Source organism: Neopsephotus bourkii, unplaced genomic scaffold (genome assembly GCF_033783945.1).
Source record: "Neopsephotus bourkii isolate Nb327-2 ecotype Australia unplaced genomic scaffold, CSIRO-AGI_Nbou_v1 NB_1749, whole genome shotgun sequence".
Classification (NCBI taxonomy): Eukaryota; Metazoa; Chordata; class Aves; order Psittaciformes; family Psittacidae; genus Neopsephotus; species Neopsephotus bourkii.
In genome coordinates this window covers 5482201-5490875 of record NW_026902223.1, presented here as the reverse complement: position 1 = coordinate 5490875, position 8675 = coordinate 5482201, and the positions used below count along the sequence as shown (strand labels likewise).

At 40.5% G+C, this 8675-nt stretch overlaps 1 long non-coding RNA gene across 1 annotated transcript in view; it reads left to right on the top strand.

Annotated features, from left to right (window-relative positions):
* The first annotated feature begins 2446 nt into the window (after positions 1–2446).
* Positions 2447–8675, top strand: part of LOC133225223 (uncharacterized) — a 182179-nt gene continuing 175950 nt past the window's right edge. Inside the window, exon 1 of the long non-coding RNA XR_009729069.1 lies at positions 2447–2568. This is a non-coding gene — a long non-coding RNA (uncharacterized LOC133225223). The remainder of the gene's footprint in view (positions 2569–8675) is intronic.

Below are 8675 nucleotides of genomic sequence, written 5' to 3'. Positions count from 1 at the left end.
TTTTCCATTCTGTCAGTAGAAAAGTGTCATGCCTTGATACAAGATGCGTGTAAAACACCTACTTGCAAATGATGTGACTGTCTGAAGGGTGACAAGTAGGTTCAGAAAATGCAGTTCTGTAGATGATGACATGCAGAAAGCAACTCATTCTTCATTTTTATCTGAGTTTGCTTTAGGTTCCTCAGTCTGTTTCATGCAGAGCTCTTCGGTTAGGTGTCAAATACCTGTTAAGCTGCTTTAGCTGCGTGTCTTCAGTTTGATTCCTGGAGAGAATGGAGCAGTTCTCTGAGCAGCAATACAGGACACTGATCACTGTGTGTTTATGTATCATTAATAATTGCCTTGGCTCAGGAACCCCAGGATTATTTTTAGTGACTGTATTTTAATCTTATATAGCAATTGTGGATTTCAACCACGTTTTCTGAAGAAAGATTGGGCATTTAGAGTGAGCACTGGTTTGCTTTGTATCTAATAGCTGTGCTCTGGCAAAATTACTGTTCTCCTAGCAGAGAAGATAACCAACATTAGAAAGGAGTCCTTATTGCAGCAAACCTTGTTTTTATGAGTTCCTAAGTGAATCTAGCAGATGGACCCTGTGATATAGTTACCTGTAACGCCCTCACTCTGTTCTAGGGAGGGGGAGTTTTTCTTTTCTGAAGTTACAGACTTTGATTGTTACAATATTTGAACAGAAAAGGCTGGGAAGAGTTCATGGGTTTTCTTTTTAAAGCCCACATGCACTTTGCAAGAAATATTTCTCTCCTATTTTTTTAATCTTGGCTTTAAGAGAAAGAAAACTTTTGACACTGCCAATATCGTATGTGTGGGCTTGTCTTGGTTGAATCCTTTTGTGATCTTGCATCTGTTGTACAGTCTGCTAGTTCATAGAAAAGATTTTCAGACACAATCACAAATGACATAGTTTTTTTTTAACTTTTGAACAATAGGTCTTGCTTGGCATAAACAGGACTTGTTCCTGATACATTGGAGAAAACCAGAAAAGAAGTATTAGAAAACACTATGAAGCACCGGTAGGCAGGTGAATCAACATTTCCATAGGTGACACAGCATGTATGGTCTAATTTCAAAGACAGCCAAGTGTTAGACAAAGACAGCCATATTCAGCTATCAGCTTTCAGTGATACTTGTATTATCAAGCTTCTGAATTTGCTTCTTTTGCAAAGCTCAATATGTTCTTTAGAGGAGTAAATATTACTAGTGTCATCCTGCGCCTGAGAAATTGAGGCAGAGGTTAGCAATAGCAGTAGTGTAACATCATATTGTTAGGCAAAGAACAGGAAGATTAATGAGTGGTGGTGGCCTCGGTGCCTGGGTTTTGCTGTCAGATTCTGAGCCTCATATCTGTCTGAAAACATCAACATTAGGTATTGAAATATTCTACCCAGAAAACAAAGCCAGATGAATAAGATTGTGTGGGATAGAAGGAATAGCATTTTCTCCTGGAGCTCCCCCAGATGGTCGCTGTACAGACCAGAAGAATACTGATGTAATTTCTAAGATCATGAAGTTCATATAGAGCAGGTCAGCTTGAGGCTAACACAAGTTTACAAGTTAGCGATGAACAAGAAGGGATGAGGTGATTATTTTTCACAGAAGGAGTTCAAGTAATTTACCTCCATATTTTCTCTTTACTTCCAGTTCCTCCTTCTTGCAGCTGACAGTCGAAAAATATACCTCTGTCATGAAAACACAAGGGGACAGGAGCAGTACTGTAACTTTTAAATTCATGGTAGAAGTCTACTTACAAGATGATAAAGTATCAGCACAGGAAGGAAGATACCATGACTACTGTATCCTGCAATGAAAAATAAGTCTTGTCCTGCCTGTGGCTGCAATGCTAAGTGGGTTCTCATCTAATGTGCAATCAGAGCACCCTGTGTGAAAAGAGATGCTCGCTGATGATCAAGCATTTAAGAAACAAGAGTGCTCAGCAGGTTTTAAAGGAAATCAGGTGAAATCTTCCTCCAGATAACACTGCTTCTTTATATGCTGTCTTGCACTGATAGAATACAATGAAGAATCATCCGTCATGTCAGTGTATGACACAATGTATTTGTGATGAGTAATGTCCTGAACACAAATTTCGTTGCACCACAGTAGAATTTATCCATTTTGTACTCCCCTTGGCCTATACGTAACCAAACCCATCAGGCATGATTTTGCACAGTGCAGAGGCACAGTATTGAGCCTGCGTTAGTGAGATCAGTGCTCTGTGGCCCCTGAATTGCCTTTGCCGTGTAGCAAGATGATGGAGGATCAAGAGGCAGGCTGGATAATTCATCACAACCTTAAGATGGCGCTGTGATGGGGTGGGAAACTTGATGAGAAGGGAGGAGCTTTTAAAACAGAGCAGCTGGTTCCAATTACTGCCCTTGATTGCAGAGGTTACATGTAGAGCATGAGGGTGTGGCTGCCTCATTAAGCTCTGGTGTGCAACAGAGGAAAAGCTGTTGGTGGCAAGCTCCCAGAGACCTGGTCAAGAAAGGACAAAAGGGTAGTGAGAGGCTGAGCAGGGCCTGGGAAGCACCCCTGCTACATCTGGAAGAGGTGGGTGAAGGGCTTGTAGATGTTTTATCTTACAAACAGATCTGTTTGCACAGACAGCAGTGCAGTGGGATCATGAGAATGATTTCTGGATATGGGGATTTGTTCTCTGTAGGCACTGATTTCTATTGGTTCTGTTAAATAATCTCAGTGAGTCTTGATAATCTAACCAAAATTTGGGGTTTGTTTTGTTAATGTGGAGGGTATAGGTTGGGAAAGGAGGAGCTATAGCATTATCTATAGCTGTATTCTACATGAGTAAAATGTTTATTATCCCTTTGGTTGAATCAAATAATATATGTGAACTGGGGAGTGTTTTATGGGGTAGTTGAGTAGGCGTTTTTGAACTTCTCAGATTCTTCTTAAGTGGTTTCCTAGGGCTGCTCATATGCCTGTGTTATCTATTCCTGAACTGCAGCAGCTATTATGCCCCCAGGTCTCTTGCCTGTTCTTCATAGAGTAGATTGCCTTTGTATTTTAAGACTATACTGGGATGGAATAACAGTATCTAAGAGAGGATGCTCCTTTGCGAGCTAGCAGAACTTGTGTGAAGATTTGTGAGAGGAAAGAGGGGTTGTGCAGTTGTCTTCCAGTGCATTTCAGGATTCACAAGCCAGATACAAATGAATTTTGCCAGGAAAAGAGGAGTTGAAGGCAAAACTGGAACTGGGTGTTCTAGGAGGAGTTCTCTCTATCTCTTTCCCTTGTGCCAGAGGCCACTCGCAGGGCAGTGCATTTTTCTCTCCATAGCTCACGGCTGTGCCTGAAGGCACCTTTTAATATTACACATTTATACTAAGGCTGCACACCTGAGACCAGCAGCAGTCGTTGTAGAGATTTTACAGGAGAAAAATCCCGTTTGCCCGGGGTTCCTTAACAACAGAAACCTAAATACAGTCAGAAATAAGTTAAAAATCCACCTGGCTTTGTTTGTGAAGGGAATGTGTCTCTTAAAGCAACAGTTTGCTGCCAGCCTGGATTAATACAGACTTTCACAAGCAATGTGAAGAGCAGGATCGCGATGCTGCACCCGACCTCCCCCACTCTGCAACAAAGAGGTCGTTAGCGCTTATTTAAGGCCACTGAACTTCCCGACTTGTCTCTTTCTCTTGTTTGTTGTTTTAATTATGCCTGTTTAACAGCAAACCTGCTAGTTTAAAGATAGCAGAATATTAACCACATTCTGTTCTGCTCCTTTAGAAGGATGTAATTTATAGCAGCAGAGCGATGGTAAAAGCTGTCTGGTTTAGAGTCCCTCTGATGGGGAAAATTCAGTCGGATTGCTTAAAAGTGTTTTAACGGAGTTCTGAGAACTTTCTTGTGTTTCTGCTGCTTTAGTTGGCCCATGTTTTTGCTGGTGCTGTACGCTGGTGACTTGGGAAAGAGTGTGATAATGTTAATTGTTAAGCTACAAGAGGCACTTCTACCCAGTGAGAAAATCTTGGTACGGCATTTTGGCAGCTGAGCCACGTTACGAAGTCCCTTGTTGTATGTGAGTGGCTGGTATTGTCTCTGTATAAGAAAAGCCAAGGTGTGTAAACCTGCAGCTGCAACAAATCAGTCCTTAAGATGATGGGAAGCAGCAGGTCAGCTTTGCAGTCCAAGCTTAAATTTGAATGTAATTCTTGCTTCAAGCCTCTCCAAGGGTTTTTGGAAACCAGTTTGTTAGTGGTATCTTCTGTTTGTTTGCCCCGGAGCAAGCAGTGGTGCAAAGTCAGTGAATGTTGGCTTAAAGAACAGAAAAGATGGTGTGCGTGCAGCAAGATGTTTTTCAAGGCTATAAGCTGGGTGGTTTTGGTCTGAGTGATTTGCTATTGTTCCTTCAGCTGGGATGGCTTTGTGCATTATTACTTTTTCCAGCTCATCTTTTTTTTGTGAGGAGCACAGCTGGGTTGTGATGAGCCAAAATCTACCACAGGCTGGCTTCAGAAAACACCACTAACCTTAGAAACTTCACAATTTGATTCAAGTTTGTGTGTCTAAAGTTGTTTTCCTCCCTGCATGTTGAGTTGGCTCAACTGACTCTTTTTGTTCACTGTTAAACTAATTTTTTCATGTCTGCTTCTGAAATGATGTGAACCTCCCAGCTCTGTGGCACCTTTCCCCTGCCTGCAGCTCAGCAGCTTCTTATGTTTGGATGATAAGAGAAAAACAACAGAACAAATTCCTTCATGCAATGCAAATGTCTTTGTGCTATGTAGTAACTCAGGGCTGTTAGGGGGAAGGTGAGGCTAAGAAAATGACATTCTTCAACCCAGAGCAAGTTTGATATTGCTGCTGTTACTAAGGAATTGTGGTTCCTTTCTTTCCAATGGTGCCCAAAGCACTTCTCAGCCTTTTCAGTGTAGTTTTCATAGGGCTTTTTGCTACTGGGACCCCTAAAACCAAGGTGAAAACTTAAAACCAGACAAGGCCAAATAAAAAAATCTCAACAAAGCAAAGCATAAGGAAAACTTGTTCCCTTTGAATTCAGTAGACAGGCTTTAAGGGACTTTAATGGTTCTCTGAAGTGCTGTTAGCAAAACCAAAAGAAAACAAATGGAAATAATATGGTCTCAGTGCAGACCTCTCTGCATTATAATTCAGACTCGGTGATTTTCATTCTGTTGTTTGAAGAGTAAAACCTAAGGTTGTGGCAAGAGCAGGCTTACTTCATTTCATAAATGAACTAGAGTTCTACTTTGGCTTGTCTGAATCCTACCAGGATGGGGTCTGTAGGGCTTGCACAGTTCCAAGCTAGTAGAATTAAAAGGTTCTCTGTCTATTTTCCTCTTTGTGCTTAAATATCAAAACAACACTGATGCCCTTTCCTGTTATTTCAGCCCACCTGGGTTTGTTCCCTGAATTGAGAGATGCACTCAATCACAGGTGACTTCCATTAATTCTAATGGCTTTTAAGGTGTGGTGAGAGATTAGAAGTAGAAATTGTAGAGTTAGATACCAAAGGGGAAAGCTAATAAGAAAAAATGGATTTCAAGGGTGAATGTAAAAATACTGGGTCCTTTATGGTGTGTTTGCAAGCAGAGAAGGGCTTTTTCCAGCTTCTCAGAAATGACTGTACTCCTTAGGGTAACAGTGCAACCAAAGAAGAGTTTGGGGAGGAAGTGGAGGAGACACCAGAATCCTATTGAAAGAGATGAGGATGTCTCTTAAAGTGAATGGAGCTACACAAGCCAAGGATTATTTGGAGTGATGAAGTAAATGAAAGGATCTCAGGAGTTGTATTACCTCTAAAATGGCTAAATCCTTACTAGTGTTGTAAAAATCATACATGCTGGATCACAGAGGTCTTATACTCCATAAGGCAAGGGACATCACAATGCCAGTGTGTTAGTTTCTAAAGCATTTACCTGGTATGCAGCTTTCCCAAGTAAATATAAAAATATTGAGAACATCTATGATGATTTCATTGTTCTGAAGACTTCTGTTGGGATCTTAAGACCTTGAGAAAGAGTGTACTGTGAAGCTGAATGGAATATTCACTTCTCCAAAAGAATATCACATTTTAGACTTGAATAAATATTCCACTACTCATCATACTAATTTAAACTCATGAAATGTTACTCAGTCTTTCTTTGTGCATTGGAGACAATAAGAAGCAGCTGCCTCCAGTAGCAGGAGGGTAATAAAAAACAAAACCAAAATAACCCACAACAACAAAAAAAAAAAGGCAGCAAGCAGTTGTGATTATCTGATTATAATTTATGCCCAAACAGGTATTTTGCAGAAAGAATTAAAATGGGACTTTTGGCAAGTGTAGCTGGTTGTCTTATTTCTGCAGAGAATGAGCTGGGGAAAGCCATACTGTACGTGTGTGGTGGTTCTCACACCGTATTTTCACTGGGTAATTTTGAGGATGCTATACACCAAATGGGGCAGGTGCCTCTTGAGCTCAGCAAGCTACAAATACAAACGTGTATACTATGTTCTGCCCCAAAGAACTCAAAAGTGTTAGCACAGAAAGAAGAACATGGGAATGGGCAAAGTGAACAACATGAGTTTAGCTTGCTGTGTGCAAATAGCTGTTTGTGTAGAATGGCTACTTAGTAAGTGGTGTTTTATACTGCCAATGATGTTGGGTGCATCTTGCATCTGAAAAGCCCAACTCTATATTAAGCATTTTCTTGCAAAACTGTGTTCCACTTGTGAAGCAGACCAGCCCCATGACTTGGTGTTAAGGGTTCTTACTGAACACGTTGTTCCTTTTGCTTCTCCTGTTTGCACGTACAACATGGGATTTATGTACAGCAGTTATTTTTATTTTACTGAGCAAAGTAACTTCAGTGCCAAGTGAAATCCTACTTAAAATTGCTTATCAGGCTGAGGTTGGTGCCTGAAGACAACAGGCTTCTAACAATGCTCTCATTCACTGCTACCAAGCACTCAGGAAACATAACCTCATATTATGAGGTTATTCCAATGCGGTTATTATGAGGTAGAATATTCCAGCACACCCAGACTGTTTTGATGGCTGAAAATAAAGGAAACAATCTTAAAATGCCTCAAAACCACAAATAAAACCAAGATAACCTTACTACTTTGTCCAATAGGGGTGGCTGACCTAGTGCTAAGCAGAGTAAAGAGAAATTATCTGCCGCAGCCCATTAGTGAAGCACTTCAGACACTGTGATGTGCATGTACATCTTTTCTCTCAAGCACCAAAATATCTTTATTGCTGTTTCTATTATTTTTTTAACCTCTAATTCTGACACCAAAAGCAACTAGACAAGTCTGTTTTGGAAACAGATCTTGTTATGATTTTGAAGTTGCCATGCCATTTAAAGCCCACAGGGGTCAATGTGAGATTTTCTTATTGGCTTCACTTACATTTTTACGTAGTTCTAAATTCAGGTATACATCTACATTTGAACAAGTGGGCGGAAGAAATGCAGTATAGAGCAGAAAATTATAGGAGTGCTGAGAACTGTTTTGACTATAATCCATTAGAAACCAGCTCAGAGTTCTTGCAACCTAGAGAAGTTTTGACTTGGGAGAAAACACAAGTATCGTAAGGGTCATTGTGCCTGCCACTAATATGGCTTGAAAGATTCCCTTGCTCTATGACTACTCCTTATTCCTAAATTACATAAATGGTTCTAAAAGAAGACTAGTACCACGGGCAGTTACCTGTCTTCCTCATACTGCCTGCCTCTTTACTGGGTTACCAGGATCACCCCCCTGACAACCTACTTGGGTAAAATAATGAAAATACATCTTCAAATACATTTCATCAGTATATACTGGGTTTTACAAGAATTCAGATGTGGAATTGACTTGATTTGTTTGAATTATATGTGTAAATAACAGATCTTATGAAAACATGCTGCTTGTTTGTATTAAAAATACAAAAAACCCTACTGACAAAGGTCAGATTCAGAGGGTAAAGGCACTTCTAGTTTACTGGATTGCTTCATAATTGCATTTTTAAAACAGGAGTTCAACTGTGGCTGTCTCTAGCTGTTACACGGTGTGAAATTTGGTGTGCTACTGAGACTAGATGGAGATTTCCCTTTAGCTAGAGATACTCCTGTGTTGCTGGTACAAGCTGTTCATTCTTTCTGTCCTCCAGGCAGATGTGTACATTTAATTGGTGACTGCAGTACCTCTGTACCTCCAGGCATCTATCACTGGACTCAAAGGTTCCTGTAAGGGTATCTGACAGCCCACCACCACTGCAAAAAACCCCTCTTGTCAGACCATGGGGATGGTCATTGCAATCATCAAGTCCTTGAGCTGTTACTTGACTTTAATACTGTCTTGTTGAAAGAGCTTCACAGTTACCAGACTTTTGGGCTTGCTTTAGTTAAATAGGTAGTCAAAAGTTTTTGTTAATAAGTTTCATGAAACAATGAACCTCATCTTTCAGACCACGGTGATTAAAAGCAACTCAGTGTCCTAAATCTGATTCTCTTAATAGAACCAGTGTTGTTCTTTTGACATAAACTGCAAAGACCCATGGGATGAAAATCCCCCTCAGTGCTAAGCACTGACTTTTATGCAGCTTGCAGTCAGGAGTTAATAAACAACAGAGAAAAACGAATTTCCCATTGCTGCTTTCATGCCGAAAGGTTCAGCCACTGAATGCTCAGGAAGAACTTTCCAAGCAGTGA